The sequence below is a fragment of the Dipodomys spectabilis genome, unplaced genomic scaffold (genome assembly GCF_019054845.1).
Source record: "Dipodomys spectabilis isolate Male_0828 unplaced genomic scaffold, ASM1905484v1 ptg000009l, whole genome shotgun sequence".
NCBI lineage: Eukaryota > Metazoa > Chordata > Mammalia > Rodentia > Heteromyidae > Dipodomys > Dipodomys spectabilis.
In genome coordinates, this window is record NW_024870686.1 from 12,854,795 (window position 1) to 12,876,515 (window position 21,721).

A 21,721-nucleotide genomic window follows, 5' to 3' on the forward strand; every position below is an offset into this window, starting at 1 on the left:
AAAAAGTATGCGAATAAATGCGAATAAAGGCATTCTTAAACAAGTCTGAAACACGCTTGCCTTCTCTATGCATTCTCTGGAAACTGAGAATTTAGAAGAGAATGAACTCCACCAGAAGGAGGTCATCTAAGTAGAACTGTCACCCTAAAACAAGGAATCCTGGAGAGGAAAACATTGGTGAACCAGCATACCCCGGGCAACTGGAAGTCAGGCAGGTGTTCTTTGTTTCCTCCAGGAAAACACAGAATAGTGATGCGCTTTTATTAACTGGAATTTTGAATAGAAAAAGCATTACACTTTTAAAAAAAAAGATTGTTTCTGTACAATATTCAAACAAAAGAAAGTAAACCATGGGGTGAAGAGAACAATTATAAATATCCTCAAAAAGAGTTGTTGTCCAAGAAATAAATACTACCACTTGGCAGATAAGGGGCATTATTACCACATTAGTCCTGTCACCAAAAACTGCCCTATGGCTATCACAGAAGGATTTGTGAAGCTAAAAGGAAGTCAAAGATCCTCCTCTCACAAGGTATGGTGGGCATGCCTGTAGTCTCAGCACTGAGTTGTTTACATGTGCTAGAAAGCCTAGACCCTGTTTCAAGAAAAGAAAACTCCTCATCAATAGCAGGAAATATATGGTGTTAAAAAGTGATGTTAAGAGTTAGAAATATACATATTGTTCCAAAATACAGAGATAAACACAGCAAGAAACAGTACAGCGAGCAGAAGAAAATAGCTTCCCTGAGCACATTTAAGAGTGCACTGCTCTGTGTACAATCCTCCTAGGACTACAGTGTTCCTTCATCGTTCTACTTCCCTCAGTCTCACTTTGCATGGTCGAGCCTGGTCCAAAAGTACCACATGGAAAAGTGCAGAAACACACAATTCATATGTCTTCACTTTTAAGTTATAATACAAATGGTGATTAGAAACACTGGATAATAAACTGCACCAAAATAATGGCTATTGCAGTTTAATTAACTTTTCTATTATTTATTGTTATTAATCTCTGATTTGCCTCATTTATAAACTTTATCATACCCTATGATATATACATATATGTATATATTCATATGTGCATATATGCATAATACATAGATATGCATGTATACATATGCATATATCATTGGGTATGATTTATAGTTCAGATATCTAAAGGTCTTGGAATATATACCTCATATATAATGGAGAATTATTAAATTTATTTTACAATCTATGCATATAATAAAAAATTTTTTCAAGCCGGGCGCGGGTGGCTCACGCCTGTAATCCTAGCTACTCAGGAGGCTGAGATCTGAGGATCGCGGTTCAAAGCCAGTCCAGGCAGGAGAGACCACCAGAAACCACCAATAAACCACCAGAAAAAAAACCGGGAGTGGCACTGTGGCTCAAGTGGTAGGGTGCTAGCCTTGAGCTGAAGAGCTGAGGGGACAGCGCCCAGGCCCAGAGTTCAAGCCCCAAGACCGACAAAAAAAAAAAAAAAAATTTCAGTCATGTAAAAGCATGACGTTGAACCTTTACTCTATGATCTATTTATTCTCTTCTCATTTAGAGTCACCTCATCAAATGAAGTTCGAATCTTGGTTCCTTGAGGAGGGAATTATTTAGTTCAATGGATAGAACCCCAGAACTGCTAGGTTCCAGCACTGAGCTACATCTCTAGCCTTTCGGTTTTTAAATGCCACAAAGCTTACTTTGTCTAGTCTGAGCCTCAGGAAATGCCAAATGAACCTATAGACAAGAGGGCCTTATGAAGAATCTTGGGAAGTGACTACAGTGGACTTTCCTAAATCCACAGCACTAACTCTTTTGGTAATGGCACTATGCTGTTCATCCTGGCAGGCTATTCTAACTTGCTCATTTTCAGCCAGTATTCATGCTGTGACATTTTTCTAACTCCATCATGGTCTGAGAGATCCCCATGGACCATTATGGTTGAATGATACATTCTGCTCTTTGCTACATGTTAAAACTAAGAGACTGACTTACTTATAAACCGTATACTTATTTCAGAAACATTAAGATATGACAACATGTTTCCAAGAAATGATTTTTTCCCCACACATACTGCTGGGGATTAACCCTAGGGCCTCATGCATTCCAAGCAAGCACTCTACCATTACACTATACACTTGGCCCAGAAGTGATTTAAGAATCAATAGCTAGTGGCGCTGTAGCTCAAGTGGTAGTGTGCTCGCCTTGAGCTGAAGAGCTGAGGGACAGTGCCCAGGCCCAGAGAGTTTAAGCCCTAAGACCAACAAAAAAAAAAAAGAATCAATAGCTTATCAAAGCATAGCTCAAGACTTCAAAGCCGGGGCAGGGAAGGTGGCTCAGTGGTAGAGCGCTTGCCTTGCATGCATGAGGCCCTGGGTTCAATTCCTCAGCACCACATAAGCAAAAAGAAAAAAGCTGGAAGTGACGCTGTGGCTCAAATGGTAGAACGCTAGCCTTGAGCTGAAGAGTTGAGGGATAGCGCCCAGGTCCAGAATTCAGTCCCCAGGACCGGACCCAAAAAAAAAAGACTTCAAAGCCATTGATTCTCAGGATTAGAAGAAACATTAAAAACTCATCTGTGTGCTGGAGGGGATGTGGACAGAAAGGAACCTTACTTCATTGTTGGTGGGAATGTAAACTTGTTCAACCACTTTGGAAAGCAGTATGGAGGTTCCTCAAAAGACTTCACATAGAGCTCCCCTGTGACCCAGCAATCCCACTTTTGGGCATTTACCCTAATGTTTACAAACAAGACCACACTAAAGCTACCAGCACAACTATGTTTATTGCAGCATTATTTACCATAGCTAAGATATGGAACCAACCCAGATGCCCCTCAGTAAATGAATGGATCAAGAAAATGTGGTATATATATACAATGGAATTCTATGCCTCCATCAGAAAGAATGACATTGCCCCATTTGTTAGGAAATGGAAAAACTTGGAAAAAATTATATTAAGTGAAGTAAGCCAGGCCCAAAGAAACGTAGGTCCCATGGTTTCCCTTATTTGTAATATCTAGTATATGTACGAGTCAAGCGGAAAAGGTCAGATAATGTGATGTCAGGAAAATGAACCCTTAGATGTGTATTTTAATGTTTTTTTCTTTCATGCATGTGTTTCTAACACATTTATAAGATTATCTCTTTGTTGCTTTGTATGTCCCTCCCCCACAGTATAACCCCTGCTTTCACTATATTTGATGTCAGTATAACTTGTGGAGGAGATGGGGAAAAACCAGTTGTTTAAGGATACAGGTGGACCTGTTGCAACAATGAGAAGTACAAGTTGTCATGTCCAAAACGAGCTTTACAACGTTAGTGCGGGGGTGGGGGGGTGGGAGGGGGGGAAGGGGGGGGGAAGGGGGGAAGGAGAAGGATTGGGATTGGGGGAGAGGGGGGAGGCTGGGAAGGGATATGAAGGGTAAACAAAGGAGGAGGCTGCAATGCTTGGTAAGAAATGTACGCATTATCCTGCCCAAGTAACTGTAACTCCTCTGTACAGTATGTTCACAAATAAAATTAAATTAAATTTAAAAAAAAATCAGTGCATAAGAACATGATTACAAAATTGAGCAGTAATTGTTTATCAGGCAGTTTTACCTATTTACCCCAAACCTAAGTGTACATATGTTACTGTAAACAGCACCCACCTTCCTACACCTAAAAATGTCTATAGTTCTATCTAACTTTTTGGTTTTTTTTCCCATTCATTATCTATTCTTATATTATTTTGAAGATTAAAATGTTCCCCAACTGCAAAAAAAAAAAAAAAACTCATCTGTGCAAGCTTAAAACAACCCAACTTTTTCTAGGTTCTTTTTCAGTCTATAAGCAAATTTCTACCCGCTCCACAGAATGGAGGAAGTTCCAACAGTTCCTACTTCTCCTGTCTAGGCACTCCCTGTACAAAGTCATAAAACACGCTCCTAAATCGTGGGATTCAAAGTCCAGTTCGTTACAAATAATTTTTTTAAAAAAACAACTGAAATAAGTGACAAAGGCTAAAAAGTTTATCTCTGGTCTCATGACAAAGTCTAAGTGGTTTGTCCAGAATTAAAACATTCAACTCACTGAGGGCCCCAGGCCCCACCTTTCTCCTGTCTCTACGTGGGCCCAGATAGTGCTATCTGGGTCTCACCAGATGGAGAAGGTAAGTGAAGAGGCAGCAAACACGGAAGCTACTTCCACACTGGCTAGGGGCCAAAAGACTGGGAAATGCGTAACCACACTGGCGAACCATACGCAGTTAAAAATCCTAGAACCACAAAAGGGGAAAACCGAAATCAAGGGACAAATAGCCATCTCTGCCACACTTGCAACAGACCCAAATCCCTGTGCCACAGAATAGAATGGATCTGTCCTTACACCCTCAACAGTTATTGAGACAAGTTTTCTTAGAAACCAGGATGCCTTAAATTCAGATCCCTTTTGCAGGTATCCTGGGCCAGACTCACACGACAAAAACTTTGAGAGGCATGGCCCCCGACAGCATCCCTGAGTTATGACAACTGGGAGGGTGCAGATGCAGCGGACAGCTCATGGACGCCTCTTAAACCATACTGATGCACAGGAAAACCGAGCTTCTTTATACAAAAGTGCCCAGTTTATTTTTAGTCTGGATTTGCTTTTCAATGCATGAACCCCCTTCGATGGCGCACATGCTAAGATTAATGGTAGTTGTGCTTTGGTATCTTGTACTAAAATTTGCATTCAGATTTTAGGGTGACAATCTGGGTAATACTTGTGTTAATAAATTCAATTGGGGACACCATTTGAAATAATGTGTTTGATGTTTACCATGTGTTGGGCATAGTTACTTGCTAGAGCTACTACAGACCTATTAGTAGTTAGTAAGGCATAATAATGAGCTAATAAGTTGTTCGCTAGCAATCCAGTAAGTCCCACAGAAGTATTAAGAGGTGGGCTGGGAAGATGGCTCAGTGGTACAGCACTTTCCTTGCATGCCTGAGGCCCTGGGTTCGATTCCTCAGCACCACATAAGCAAAAAGGAAAAAGCCAGAAGTGGTGTTGTGGCTTAAGTAATAGAGCACTAGCCTTAAGCTGAAGAGCTGAGGGACAGCGCCCAGGCCCAGAGTTCAGGCCCCACGAATGGACACCACCTCCCCCCCCCCCCCCCCCCGCCCCGCCAAAAAAAAGAAGTAATAAGAGGTCACAATTGCAGGAACACTGATTCTTGTGTAAGGCAGGCAATCAGTTGATCTTTGTGAATAGAAACAGATGGACAGGTAATGCAGCCAGAGAAAAATCACAGAGTTCAAAGTAGAAAAGGGTCTGGGACAGTAAGACACTCCAAGGGGGCAGGTGCATGGATAAGAGGTAACTACACAGGGCGAGCTCAAGTATTTGGATTCTATTTTAGGTGCACTGGAATCTGCCAGGGCTGGGAAGATGGATACTGACACTGGGCCCGGCTGAGGTGTGAAAGATGCCCATGGCAGTGAGAAGAGGCAGGAAGCAGGAAACTGTCAGCATGGATTTAGTTATAGTGGAAGAGAGGGTAAAGACAGGACTAGCCAGAGAGGCTTAAAGAACAGGGCTTGGCCACTGTGTTATCTGCACCCGGCAGGAGAACGTGGCACCGCTAGTACCCAATAAACGTCTGTTCAATTAAACATTATTTTAAAAGGATTACTTCACTTAGATTAATATTTAAAGAAGGAAGCAGGTCATGCAGGAAAGCTTCATAAATAATCTATCACATTTTATGTAGACATAGAAAGGATTTAAGCTATTACTACAAACAACAAGAGTTTTATGGTATTCTCCTTTTTAAAGAATAAACACTCACACAAGTGTAGGGTACCAACTGTGGCTTCACTGAGGGCTCCATAGTTTATTTTCTATTCCAAACAATTACAGGAGTCTCTCAAAGAATGTATGAGTAGAGATCTGGGTTAAAATGAATAATGTATTTGAACACCAAGACAGATGCTATGTAGTTCAACTCCCCAAGGGAAAGCAGTTGACTTTTTTAAAACACAAATTTAAGAATGCTTAGCTGGGCACTGGTGGCTTACATCTGTAATCCTAGACACTCAAAAATGCTGAGATATGAGGATCATAGCTCAAAGCCAGCCAGGGCAGGGAAATCCATGAGATACATATCTCAAATTACACACACACACACACACACACACACACACACACACACACACACACACACACACACACACACACACACACACACACACACACACACACACACACACACACACACGTGCACGCACTAGAAATGACCCTGTGGCTCAAAGTGGTAGAGAACTAGCCTTTAATTAAAAATCTCAGGGACAGCACCCACACCAGGCCCTGAGTTCAAGCTTCAGGACCAATACCAAGAGAGAAGAGAGAGACAGGTGAGAGAGAAGAGAATAAAGAGAAAAAGGAATTGTTCAGGTAAAGAATGCTTTCAGAAAAACCCTTGTTTACAGCATAATTAATTTCTCAACAAAAACATATCCCTTGGGCTGGGAAGGTGTCTCAGTGGTAGAGTGTTTGCCTTGCATGCATGAGGCCCTGGGTTTGATTCCTCAGCACCACATAAGCAGAAAAAACTGAAAACGGTGCTGTGGCTGAAGTGGTAGAGCACTAGCCTTGAGCTAAAGAGCTGAGGGACAGCACCCAGGCCCAGAGTTCAGCCCCATGACTGACCAAAACAAAAAAAAAACCATATCCCTATTCCCTCTCAAAACCACATAAGGTCCTACAATTTGCTAGTTTGAGTATTTTATAGAAATGATCAAATTTTACCAAGTATCTTCAAAGCATATATCTGCCACCTCTGAAACAAAACCTCATTACAAGGCCAATGGAGAAGACAGAGTGGTAGTAGGCAGGTGGCAATTTCCAAAATCCTCTAAAGAAAATATAAGACACACCAGAAAACTAAAGGCAACATCCAAAGGGAAATAATCATCCTGTACACTAAGAAGTTATTCGGTCTTGGTTAAACCTCATGTATACAGTTGTGTTTTTACTTGTTAACATTGAAATGGGCACTGATTGCTAACACTTAAGTACAGTCAGCCTTGGATGACTCAATTGCACAACTCAAAGCTTTCTGTGAGGGTGGGAGCAGGAAGGAGTAAGGCCTTGGGGGAATTATGCCAAGGACACCACCACTGAAATTCACTTAGTAGCTAAAACCTATTGGAGGTACACAGGGTCAACACAAAGCCAATTAACTGGTCTGCTGAGAGTCAAGAATTCTGATTTCTGCAGTCTGTTCCAAAAATATGCTTTTATTCCACATTTTCTGGCTCAAGAACTCCCTAAGACTTCCAAATCAGTGAGTGGAAGACCACCCCCCTACACACACACAGCTCTTCAAACTACGTTCTTGAGAACTGAGTAATCTCACAAAGTAAATGTTTTAACATCGGCCTTTTACAAATACCTATACTTCAGAAGATATCCCATACTCATTCAATATATCATAAACTGCCCCATAAGATTGCTGTCCCAGTCTGCAGATCTTGCAGCTAAGATAGCTAAGAAATCCAAATTGCCAAGTTGAACATACGCAAAACACTGTAAATCACACTCTAGTTCTGGTTTTCTTTTACCCTTTCCTCCCATGGTGATTCATTCGCACACACTCACTATACCAGAATCATAACGTAAAGTGGACAAATACCTAAGTTCTAAATGCTTCAGATGACAGAGTAAAGTCAAGGACATCTGTCATTTTCCTACCATAGTCCATAATATTGTCTGTGTGGCTGTGATTAGTCAATATATAAAAAAAAATCCACATTGCTTAATCAGGCCTTTTACATTTGACAACCTATTCTTAAAGCGAAATACCACTATTTGACGACTATTCTTTCCAAAGTAGATATTATTTGTCCATTAATCACTTTTGCATTTCACACATTCTAAACTTTGTCCTGAAATGAGGGTAACCCAATAAAACATACCACAAAAAAAAAAAAAAATGTAAGAGGGTAGAAAGCACATAAGGTTCAAAGTAGTTATTTTTTTAACATCTTACTTAAAACTTTAGCAGCCCTAGCATTTTTATTCAAATGCTATGTCCAGTTAACTTACATTCCACAGAATATTAAAGTCAGCAGCTGTGTTATAGCTTACTCATTTGTCCAAAAAGAAAAAGAAAACCACAATTTTTAGCTATACCTAAAAGACTTTTTCGTACGAAGAGGCAGAAACTACAACCAGATCTAAAGAAATTCAAACCACAAACCATTTAATAAATCTTCTCTGGAGACTAGTTACTCAACACTAGCTCATCCCTGCAGCAGTAATAGCCCCAAGTGTAATGACTTTTATCCCCCAAAACTAAAGAATTTTCCTTGAACTCTCTGCCAACAAAACATTCAACTTTTCTGGGGGCTTATGGGAAGAAAATGTCTACCCAGATGTGTCTTGGTTATCCTGCTCATTACTTACAGCAAAACTCAAAACAAAAATGGCCCATTCTGTAAAGTAAGCAACTGACAGGTCTATCCACAGAGCCTCTGAAAACAGGAAGGACTTTTGCTTGTCAGATTAAATTGGTCATCAAAGAAACCAGAATATTCCAGTGACTCAAGATAGCAAAAAAGTTTTAAAGGAAATATGATAAATATGCATACCTAATGTAATTGGAATATAGATACAAGGCATAATTAATATTGATATGCTACAATTTTACTTCTCATTTCTATGTGAGTAAATTTCTCAGAGTTTCACATGCTTTAAACTTAGGAAATTCTGTATACTCAAATATGCTTGCTAGTACAAATAATATAGCCAGGCACTGGTGACTTATGCCTGTAATCCTAGCTACTCTAGAGGATGAGGTTTAAGGATTCCAGTTCAAAGCTAGCCCATCAAGAAAGTCCATGAGACTCTTACCTCTAATTAATCATCAAAAAGCCAAAAATGGGAGCTGGGAAGGTGGCTCAGTGGTAGAGTGCTTGCCTTGATGCATGAGGACCTAGGTTTGATTCCTCAGCACCACATAAGCAGAAAAAGCTGGAAGTAGCACTGTGGCTCAAGTGGTAAAGCTCTAGACTTGAGTTGAAGAGCTGAGGGACAATGCCCAGGCCCAGAGTTCAGGCCCCATGACCAGCCCCCCCACCCCCAAAAAAAAGACAAAAGTGGAGCTGTGACTTAAGCACTAGATTTCCAGCCTTGAAAGCAAAACAGCAAATAATAATAGTAACAATAATACAAGAAACTAGGCAGTAGTGGCTCAGATTTATATACTAGCTACCTCAGAAAAGATCAGAGAATTGTGGTTCAAAGCCAGCCTGGGGAGGAAAGTCCTGAGAGTCTTCCCTTCAACTAACCAGCAAAAAGCTAGAAGTAGAGGTATAGTTCAAGTGGTAGAGAATCAGCTGTGAGTAAAAAAGTCAAGCAAGAACACCAGCCCCTGAGTTCAAGCCCCAGTACTGGGACAAAAATAATATAGATAAACAAAAGATTTTTAAAATACAATACTGCACAATAACATGGTATACCATCTCAAGTGGGGAAGGAGGTAGGGAAGAGTGATCTTTCACATTTCTATCTCTGCAATTTCATTTAATTATCACACTATTTTAAAAATTCATGTTCCAATGATATAAAACAGGTATATGGATGGTAGTTTTTGATCAACATGTCATAGGAACTGAAATGAAAATATTTAAAAATCACTACCCAGCAAATCTGCTCTTTGCACACAATTAACCATTATCAGCAAAGCTGTTACTTCTACAAAATAGTCAATGCAGTCTCTTAAATATATGTCTTCCAAATTCCAACAACATATTGTATGAGTCAGACACCTGAAACAGATGCTAAAAGTCTTACAGGCAAGAGGTCTACAGATAAAAATAAATACTACCAAAGGAAAACTTCTCTGGACAATTTTACTACCTGCAGTTAGCAGGGTCTACTTGTAGAAGGATGACTAACACTCTTGAATCATCTTCCAGGGTTTAAGTATCTGGGTTCATTAAATCCAATCCACTTATTTTATGATGAGAAAACTGACATCTGTAGAAAGAAGCTGAAGTTTATAGCAGTGTCTCCACTGCTTAACGCTGGGAGGCATGCTTCACACAAGATCCTATGGAACAGAAATGCCAAAGGTAACACTTGCACCCTAAGAATTCAACAGTGCAACATCTTTGTGACTTTCAAGCCCTCACAAATTAAAGAATTGGTATTAGAATCTTCTATTGACTCCTCTTTGACTATTTTCTTACCAAAAAAAAAAAAAGTAATAGTGCATTTAGGATGAAACTAATGTTATGTTCCTTAACTCTATGCATTTACCATAGGTGAAAGGCATAAATCTCATGGACAAATGATTCATAAAAATCCTATATGTTACAAAGGAAGTCAGAAACTAGTTATGAGCCTGGTATAAGCCAGGTGATAGTGATTTACACCTGTAATCTTAGCTACTCAGGAGGCTGAGATCTGAGGATTTCCAGCTTGAGCAGCAAAGTCTGTGATACTCTTATCTCCAATTAACCACCAAAAAGCCAGAAGTAGAACGAGATTCAAGAAGTAGAACACTAGCATTGCACAGAAAAGCTCAAGGACAGCACTAGGCTCTGTGAAGCACCCCTGAGCACCCCAGTACCAGCACAAAGAAAAACAGAGAGAGAGAGAGAAAACCAGGAATAGTAATGCATGCCTTTAATCCCCGAACTCAGGAGGCTGAAATAGGAAGACTCCAAGTTCTAAGCCAGTGTGGACCCTGAAATGAAACTATCTATAAGGGAAAAAAAAAACTTGAAAAAGTGAGAGAAGGGATGGGTTATGAGAGATGGGTGACAATGTTGTCAGACACTTAGTACGCATATACTGTTTTGTAGAATGGGAACTTCTTTGTACAACTACTTAAAGATAATTTTTTAAAAAAGAAAAAAAAAAACGAGAATATCCTACATCAATATATTCAATGGTCTGCCTCAAAGCTATAAGAATAAATGTTTCATTTTTATCATGTAAACCTGAATCTATTGTTCAGAATATTGTTTGGTTCTACCACAGAAGATTTAAAGGGATTCATAATTATGACTGTCAGACTGTGTCTGCTAAAACACAATTATCTGGCCTTGCTTTCCAGCCAAAGAGGCCAGCTTCGTCTGTACTGATGTCATACCAAGGAAGCACTTCAAGCTATAATCCCTGATGCCAATTAAGATAAGAAAACAGTACATTCAGTACTCAACTGGGTCACAAAGCAGATTGAATTTTTCTACAAAGAGAAACCAGGCCAAAACCTAGACACAGTATATTCATCCATTTCTTTATATCCAACTATCCTTCAGTGATAAAGAAGAGTTAGGCACTAAGTAAAAACCATTCTAGTCCACACCTAAGGCAAACAGCCAGAGCTGATCTTTCCATTTCTGAAACTGCACAACTACCTTTGAGTTGTGAGGATAAGAAGCAGTTTTGAAAGAAAATGGACACACAGTGCCCTTGAAACAGTACTGGCCTGGAACCAAATTGAGGATTACATAACCAGCCTGATGAATCCACATTAGACAACAAGGAGATTAAAACTCCCCAAAGGCAAGTTGGTAAGAAAAATTATCTGCTATGAACAAAATTATCCATCTAGTTTCCTAAATTTGTGCAGTACATACAGCTCTCCCCCCACTGAACCTCGGTGATTTTGTTCCTCAGATGCCAGTAGGATCCAAGAGGAATGTAAAGATTAGGAATCAGCACACACACACACACACACACACACACACACACACACGGATTTGAATTTGCACACACACACACACACACACACACACACACACGGATTTGAATCAAACTGTTTTTTTTTTATTTTTGTTTGGGATTGGGAATCGAATCTAAGGTCTGTGACACTAGACAATGGCTTTATCACTGAACTATACTTCTAGTCCTGACCCAAACGTGTAAGCCATTTTTGCAGTACCACTCACCACAAAACACAGGTGCAGCAGTGAAGCACAGGTCTTCACAGGTCACATGGGCTGCACAGTACCCTGGAAAGCACTGTAACGGACCTGATGTCTGTATCTTATGTAAGCTTTCTCCTACATAAGGTAAAACTTAGGGTGATACACCTCACTTGGATATGCCACCAAAACCCAGCAGGAACTTTCCAGAAAGAACTCCTGCCATCTCCCTCAATCACCCCCTGATGTAGAAATAGGGCAGGGCTGCTAGCCTGCTCCTTCCTGCCCTGAAGCCCTCACATTCTCCCTCGCTCAGTGCCATCAGCCCGATACACAACCTTCAACCGGGATACTGGTGGATGGAGACCCTACCTCACAAGCATATTATCTGCCAAAGTTCAACTGGAGGTGTATGTGAATTTGTTTTCCCAAGCACCAGTGGCTCACACCTATAATCCTAACTACTCAGGAGGCTGAGATTTGGGGATCACAGTTCAAAGCCAGCCCAGGCAAGCAAGTCTATGAGGCTCTACTCTCCAATGAATTAGCAAAATACCCTCAGGTGGAGCTGTGGCTCAAGCAGAGTGCTAGCCTTGAGCAAGAAAAAAGACAGAGACAGCATGCAGACACTTAGTTCAAGACCCAGGACCAGCACAAACAATAAATAAAAATTAAAAATGGTAAAGCAGCTGTGAAAAGCAAGGTTGTAACTCCTCATCACAATACCTGAGAAGTAGAAGCAAGTAGAATAAGGATTCCAGATGAACAATACACAGAAGGTAGTAAATACAAAACTTTAGTGAGCCATAAAATTCAAATACATCCCACAACATAGAGAGATGTGAAAAACATTATGCTAAGTGAAATAAGCTATTGATTAAAAAGTCAAATACTCTATGATTCCATTTATAAAAGGTACCTTTTATCAAAGGTACCAAACTGGTAGACATAAATTTGATTTTATAGGAAGTGGGGGAAAGGGAGGCACAAGGAGAGTATTTTTGTTGAACAGGTTTAAGGTATAAAGTCTGAGATGATAAAAAATAAGTCTGAAAATAGTGGTATGGTTATACAACATTACCAATATGCTTGTCCATAAATCATACTTTTGAAATAGTTTTGTGTTTGTTTTTTCTTTTGGATCTTGAACTCTGGGCCTGGGCACTGTCTTACAGCTCTTCAGCTCAAGACTAACTCTCTACCACTTGAGTCACAGTGCCACTTCCAATTTTCTGGCGGTTAATTGGAGATTAGAGTCTCTAGAGTCTCACAGACATTCCTGGCCGGGCTGGCTTTGGACCAAGATATCCTCAGCTCTCAGCCTCCTGAGTAGCTAGGATTACAGGCATGAGCCACCAGTGCCCAGCTTTGAAATAGCTTAAGTATAAAATTTTGTACCAATATTATGTGTTATAAGGTAACAAACTAAAGGCGCCACAGCTAATATCTCAACTTTATGCCTCAATTTTCCCATTCCATAAAAGAGATGAATAATTTTATGTCATCCTGCCATCAAACTTTTGGACTGTCTCATACAAACTTGAGAGCTAATATGTTAAACCCTAAGAGCCACTCACCAGAGTACTCACCATTGACCACAGAGGCACTAGCCAAGTGTCAGCTAGAAGCATCTCTGAGCTACACAGTCATATAGGAAAAAAACAAACAAACAAACAAATCCACTTGTGCATATAAACCAATTTCTTAAATTTGCAAGTGTTGTCCCTAAAGTGATCAGTGAAATTTTTCTTAAGAAATTTAACGTAAGAATTGTACAATAGACAAGTCATTTCTGAGAACAGTAAAATTATCATGAGCAAGTTTGCTAACATTTTTTATCCTTGGCTATTGAGAATTCAGAAGTCGCTCTTCTAGCATCTAGCTCATCCCTCGGTGAACTGTTACTGAGTCTTAGGAACATTCTGGGGTGGACTCCAGGTAGAAACAGCTTAGCCAACATCCATGACTCCAGCTGGGGTTTAAAAATTAAAAAAAAAAAACAAACAAACATCAAAGTGACCACAAGACACACTCAAAACTGACTCACAGAAGCAGTTTGTAGTCAGGCAATTCAGAAGAAAATCAAGGTGATGAGGGGCCTCTTGTGCCCCAAACCATTATGTACCAAGGGCTACATAACTTCCAGACAAAGAATGATGCAACTACTGTATCATTCCAAGCCTACTGAACATAAAGAACTTCTTACCCAAATTAGTTAAATAAACCTCAATAAGGACACACAGTCCTGACTTTAAGAGCTTATAGGGCCGGGCGCCGGTGGCTCACGCCTGTAATCCTAACTACTCAGGAGGCAGAGATCTGAGAATCGTGGTTCAAAGCCAGCCTGGGCAGGAAAGTCCGTGGAAAAAGTCCAATAAAAAACACCAGAAAACCGGAAGTGGCACTATAGCTCAAGTGGTAGAGTGCTAGCCTTGAGCTGAAAAGCTGAGAGACAGCACTCAGGCCTACAGTTCAAAACCCACGACCGTCCCAAAAAAAAAAAAAAAAAGAGCTTACAGGCTTGCTGGTATTTAGAGATGTTTCCAACACAATCTTTATAAAAAGTAAGCATTCAATAAATGTGCATTGTACATCAGATTTCCTCACCTATGCATTAAATATCACTCCTAGGTGACGGAGCAAAATTAAAAGCAGTAAAAGATTTTTTACTATCTAAGAACAAAGAAGTAGAGAAGTGAAATTCTCTCCAGCCCTCCTTCCCTTTTAAGAACTATTCTTTCTTGGTATTTGAATTTCTTACCATTTGCTTTTTGTTGATTTTGCAAGTAAAAATGAGAGATTAATTAAAAAAATTAAAAGTCAGCGGGGAGGGAAAAAAAAAAACTATTCTAGGGGCTGGAAAGGTGGCTCAGTGGTAGAGCACTTGCCTTGCATGCATGAGGCCCTGGGTTCGATTCCTCAGCACCACATAAGCAAAAAGAAAAAAAGCTGGAAGTGGCACTGTGGCTCATGTGGTAGAGTGCTAGCCTTGAGCTGAAGAGTTGAGGGACAATGCCCAGACCCAGAGTTCAGGTCCATAACGGACCCCCTCCCCCCCAAAAAAAGAAAAAGAACTATTCTAGCTGGACACAGGGACATATCTATAGTCACAACTGCTCACTATTCAGAAGGCTGAAGCAGGATTGCTTGAGACCAAGAGTTCAAAAATAGCCAAGTTAACATAATGAATGAAGTAGTGGGGTGGGGTGAGAAAAGAAGGGAGAGAGAGAGAGGGACAAGGAAGGAGAGAGAGGAAAAGGGGGAAAGAGGAAGGGGAAGGGGGAGGGAGATATAGAGATAAATATATAAATCAAGAGGTCTAATTGTAGCCACTCTTTGGAAATCAACTGCAACAGCCTGGGTAAGACTTTTGTTTTTTAATCTCATCTTACTTTCCATGGAAAACTTTGAATGTAGCCTTAGTTCACTATCAACCCCTCCCTCTGAGAACAGAGAAGAGTCCTTCTACTGGGGTGGGCTCCACCAGATAAACTAGAAATTTATCCTCAAACAGGATTAGATTTTCTCTCCCCCAGATTTGGATTTGAAACAGCTGATTGGGCATATGGTATCCTAGAACTGAACAACATACAAATCCAGCAGCAACTTCTTCATGCATCCAGAGACAGAAAAAGCAAGTCTATACAGAGAGAAGAATGAGGCCAATGTACAGAGAGGCCAGAAGTAAAAAAACAATGAGGGGTTGATTGCTTAACGGACTTGGCTACTGACAACCTCCTGGATAATGTGTTCTGGGAAATATTCCACATCCGTGTAACACCTATCCATGCTTTGCCCCATTCATGCACATGGATGTCTATTACTTCCAATTAGTCTTAAATAAACTACTGCCAAAAACTCAAAAAAAGAATCTTAACATAAGATCATTACCCATAGTTATAACCATAAAGATTTAAAAACAGCCCAACTGTCCACAAAAAAATTATTAGAAAAATCACAGTAGTGAAATGCAACCACTTAAAAACTATGTAGTTTACAAAACAAGAAAAAGATGTCTATTGCATGAATATAGCCATATTAAAATACATAGAAAAAAAAGAACAGGGGAAGAGAACAGTGGTTGGTGAGGGGATGTGTGTTATTAATGCTGTTTCATTTCTTATTGGTTACTTGTTGAAACTAAAAAAAGAAGCCCTAGTGCCAAAATGAGAAATCATCGTAGGTGGATAAATTAAAACAAAAAATTATGTCCAGGCCTGGCACCGGTGGCTCACGCCTGTAATCTTAGCTACTCAGGAGGCTGAGATCTGAGGATCACTATTCAAAGCCAGGGAAGGAAACTCCATGAGACTCTGATCTCCAATAAAACTAGAAAACCAAAAGTGGTGCTGTGGCTCAAGCAGTAGAGCGCTTGCCTTGAATTGAAGAGTGCAGGGACAGCGCCCAAGCCCAGAGTTCAAGCCTGACGACCAAAAAACTAAAATTATGTCCATATAATAAAATACCAACCAGTTAAAAAAAAAAGGTAAATCATTGACTCACACAAGTATCTTGTTTCAAATACATAGGCTAAATGAAAGATACCATACACAAAAGGCTATATATGCTTCCATTTTCTGGAAAGGAAAAATGATAGAATCAGTGTTTGCTTGGGAGGGGGAAGAAGAATGAAGGGCACAAGGGAACTTTTGGGGAATTGTTATTCTTTATAGCTGCACTACATAGCTACACTATATACCCAGCATGAGCAATTCTGCTATATGTAAATCATATATCAATAAACAAGGCCTAAAGAAAACACTATATATATATGTTTACATATATATGTTTACATATATATATTTATATATAAATATATAAAGAAAACACTAGGTTTGGAAAACTATTTACTTGGTTTGTATATTTCCCAATACTGGGTGACCTTCACCAGATTTACCATCTTATACCAAACTCCATTAAAAGTTAGCCCAAGTGAATAAAATAGACAAAAATAAGCACAATATTATTATAATAATGTAGAAAATTATGAACTTGGATTGTTGTTGTGGAACTGGGGTCAAGGAAGGTCTTGCTAAATAATACATGTTTAGTTTAGACCTGAGGAACAAATAGCAGGTAAAGGGTTTTAAATGCATCCTTCTATCAACAGCCAGCATAACTGGGAATCCTAGGCCAGAGGCCCATCCCCAGGATGCCAACATGTCCAAATAAAAACACAAATCTGAGCAAAGGGTAGAAAAGGGAGATTCCATGACATGGGCATACCACGGGAAGAGGCAAAATAAGAATTCCAGCCCACCTTTGGGTACAGACATGAGCTACAGGTTTCAATAGAAGAATGGGTATGGAAAAGACAAGTGTTGTGGTCTGGTTGACTATAATCTCAGGACTGGGCAGGAAAGGCCTAGTTTCAATAAGAAAACTCATTGATTGCTTGTGAGGTAGCTTTGCATCTTCCTAAAATGTTATCCATCAACCTCACCTTCTGTGGCTGCAGAGAGAACAGCTCTGAGCAAAGACAATACAAAAGGAGACAGACAGACAGCTTTGCTGCTGCCTTTATTTAGCCTTTGGACATTTACAGCGGTAGTGCTTTTTAGCCAAAGCCGCTTCCTGTTATATCAACAGCTCCACTGTTTAAATACACTTTGGTGTGATGCAGAGCCTCCTAAGGACAAGTTCTTATGGATGAAAATTTTTAAACAGTACTACGGTTAGTAACCAAGAGATGTAAAGAAATGTTATCAATTTTAGGGACCTTTAAACACCATTACGCTTCTTGCACCCATAGTTTAGCAGAATGTGTGTAGTTCCCTAAAATAAGGTAGCCTAACTGTAACTAAATCCCATATTCTGGTGGTTTTTTTTTTTAATTTATTGTACTTGTTTTCAGTTTGAGTTGAATGTATTACGATTTCTTCACTATGTTTTCCTGCAGCATATCAGATTCAAATTTATGTCTATACCTACACACACACATACACACCCACCCACACACCACACACACACACACACACACACACACACACACACACACACACACACGCAATGTTCTCAGTCTGGTAAACAAAACTCCTTACAGTGTGGAGCTCAAGCTCCCTTTGCTTGGCTTCAGATTTTCTGCTGTTTTCCTCCAAAGCTCACAGGCAAATGCCTCCATTTCTTCTCATCAAGGGCTGGGAGCAAGGTGGGTTTCGGTTGCAGTTTCTTAGCTCCTTTTCCTACATTCACATCTTGTTTAAATACTAGGCTTGGTAACGCTCACAGGCAGTATCTGTAGCCCCGATCTCTCTCTAGAGCTCCAGATCTGAACATTTAACTGTCATTTAGCATTTTATTTGGGTATTTAACAAGCATCCCAAACATCTAGGCTAAAAGACCTCCAGCCTTTCTCAGCATTCCTCATTCTAAGGTTATGCAGCCAGCATGATAGGCCAAAATCCTAAAACTTTAAATTGCCTCTTTTTCACTTAAAGGTGCTACTTACTTTCCATATACATCAATTTTTTACTTTTTTTGTATGTTGTGGGGCTTCAACTTGGGGCCTGGGTGCTGTCCCCAAGGCTAACACTCTGCCACTTTGAGTCACAGCTCCACTTCCAGCTCTTTTGAGTAGTTTATTGGAGATAAGAGTCTCATGGACTTTCCTGCCCTGGATGACTTGAAACTGTGATCCTCAGATCTCAGCCTCCTGAGTAGCTAGGATTACAGACATGAGCCACCAGCACCCAGCTTAAATTTTTGTTGTTTTTTAATATACTACAAATGCAACCATTTTCATCTTCAGTTTCCCTTTGGCCCCAGGTATTATTCTCACTCACCTGGACTACTTACTAATTCCTTGCTTTCTTTTTTTTTGGGGGGGGTCCGGTCATGGGGCCTGAACTCTGGGCCTGGGAACTATCCCTCAGCTCTTCACTTGAGCCATAGCACCACTTCCGGCTTTTTTTTTCCTGCTTATGTTGTGCTGAGGAATCAAACCCAGGGCCTCATACATGCAAGAGAAGCACTCTACCACTGAGCCACCTTCTCAGCCCCAGATTCCTTGCTCTCTTAAAATATACTACACTCCACTTTGCAACCAAAATGACCCTTCTGAATTATGTCAGTCCATTCCTCTCCCAACTCCAGACCTTCTAATGGCATCCTATCATAATATAAAAAGGAACCCAATGATCTAGGACATTACCATGGTTTGAATGTGTCTTCCCCAAAGATTCATGTAATAAAGGTGTGTCGTCAGAGTCCATACTGGGAGGAACTGTGGGCCTTCAAGAGGCGGTACCTAAAGGGAGGTCTTTAGGTCACTGGGGGGGGGCTCATCCCATTTTGTCCCTGTGTTTCCAGGCTCTAAGATGTTTTTTCTGCCCCATGACCGCACTATGATGCACTGTCCTTACCCAAAGAAATGGGGCATCTGATTTTGGGCTGGAAGCCTCAGAACCATGAGCCAAAATAAACCTTTCCTAAGTTAGTTGCTTGAGGTATTCTGTTATAGTGGAAAGCTAATAACAGCAATCATTAGTAACAGGTTAACCTTTGTAGTAAAGGTGACAAGATACATCTTCAAAGGTAAGGGGATCCTCCTGCCACCTCCACTGTTCACATTGGCTTTTTTTTTTGGGGGGGGGGGGGGGGGGGCTGGTCCTGTGGCTTGAACTCAGGGCCTGTGCGCTGTCTCTGAGCCTTTTGTGTGCAAGGCTATCACTCTACCACTTGGGCCACATCATCACTTCCAGCTTTTTCTGAGTCATTTATTGGAGATAGGAGCCTCACAGACTTTCCTGCCTAGGCTGGCTTTGAACCGCAATCCTCAGATCTCAGTTTCCTGAGTAGTTAGGATTATAGCTGTGAGCCACCAGCACCCAGCTACATACTTTTTTTTTTTTTTTTTTTTGGGTCCGGTCGTGGGGACTGAACTCTGGGCCTGGGCACTGTGCCTCAGCTCTTCAGCTCAAAGCTAGCGCTCTACCACTTGAGCCACAGCACCACTTCCGGCTTTTTTCTTTTTGCTTATCTGGTGCTGAGGAATCGAACCCAGGGCCTCATGCATGCAAGGCAAGCACTCTACCACTGAGCCACCTTCCCAGCCCTACATACTGTCTTCATTTAACCATTAAACTCTCAGATGCTATGGCAGAATTCTTGAAAATAAAAAATAAATAAAAGAAATCCATTCCTAAAGGATACAAGTTCAAACAAAATGTTCTCCTTACTCAATTAAACCTCCACAGTTATTCATTATTCAAAGGCTATGAGAAAAAGGTTCTCTTGGCCCTTTGACTGTTGTTTAAATTTCATGACTTGAAGTTATGACTGCAACAGAAAAATCTGTTGTATCCCCCAAGAGTTACGAGAATGTTAAATGATCCTCCCATAAACGTCCAATTAAAATGTTTGGGCAGGCATTTGATTAAATGCCCTGTTGTCTTCCAGTTTTCAAACAAGGCTTCACTTTGTGCCAGTATTAGAGGAAACAAGACCAGTTACTGTTTCCATTCCTCAGACTGACTGGAATTAATATTAAATTCAAAAGAGTGTCTCAGAATAACCAAGAAATGTATCCCAGTAAGTCCATCATCATAAAAAGAATAACCTCTGTATCTTCAGGTCTCCATTTCTAAAAGTGTTTCAAGTTCACAGCTACAACGTTTGCATCCCCATACAGGAGCCAGGAAGAAAACACTCAGGCCCTGGGTCTGTCCTGTTTGTAGGCCACACCCTCCTCCTCCTGTTCTTTTCCACAAGTGACTATCTCCTGATAGCAGGAAGACAGTGGTGGATCTGTGTCATTCCGGCCATCTTTGCAAGCTATGACTGTTTTTAGGCCAGTGGTCCCTCTCTAATTCCGAAGGGCCCTACGTAATTCTGAGGCAAACTTTATAGAGAGAAATCTGCAGAAGCAAGGGAAGTCTGAAGAGATTAATCACACCCCTCAGCTAACATAGCTACATGTCCTAAGGGTTTCAAAGGAGAGAGCCCTCCAAAAAAAGCTGGATTAAGGAATAGCAATGTCTGCCCGGCCCTCAGTTGGGCTCAGTAACAGGAGCTTAACAGTTGATTTGCTAAGAAACATGGACTCCTTAGTTGGCCCCTAGAATTAACTAAAAGCAAACGAAACAATCCCAGCCTCCATTTTCTATCTAGGTCTTTTCCCTGAACCATTGTCCCATGCAGTCACTTTACAGTCATCTGGGAAGCCAGGGTAGAGAGGACAGATCACCTGACAGGCATAAATGACAAGACCCCAAGACCAAAGCTCAGACACAGGCTTTCAGAACACCTAATAGCACCTCTGGTGCCATCTCTGCAACTGCCTGGGACTGGAGCTATTATGTACACCTCACGGGCTGTCCCTGCCCTCCCCCACTGGCTATTTAAACATATCCAAGAGGGAGAAACTTAGGTTCCTAGGGTGTCTCTGCCACATAACAAACTTCCTATCTCTTCCCTCTACCATGTCTCCTTATTTGGCATGTAGAAGTGACTGGCCAGAACTGACATGTGAACTACTGGAGTTTGGGGCTAGGGTCTAAAACTCCACATTTATAAGGGCTGTGTGGGACTCTCTTTCTAAAGTCAGTGTCCCAGACTTCATCAGTTAATGATCTGAAGCTGAAGGATTTGCTATTCACACAAAAGGATTGTGACCAATGTGCCAGAAAATGTAAAACAATTTAAGGAGGTTTGTTGTTATTGTTGCAATGTGGTATCCATTACTAACAGATTTTATAACTGCTTTGCAGTCTTAGAAAAAGATCTTGGGGGGGGGGGAGGGGGCTGGGAAGGTGGCTCAGTGGTAGAGCACTTGCCTTGCATGCTTGAGGCCCTGGGTTCGATTCCTCAGCACCACATAAGAAA

At 40.8% G+C, this 21,721-nt stretch overlaps 1 protein-coding gene across 2 annotated transcripts in view; it reads right to left on the reverse strand.

Moving 5' to 3' along the window:
* Mtus1 (microtubule associated scaffold protein 1) overlaps positions 1-21,721 on the reverse strand; it is a 167,450-nt gene that overhangs the window by 125,681 nt on the left and 20,048 nt on the right. The window lies entirely within an intron of this gene.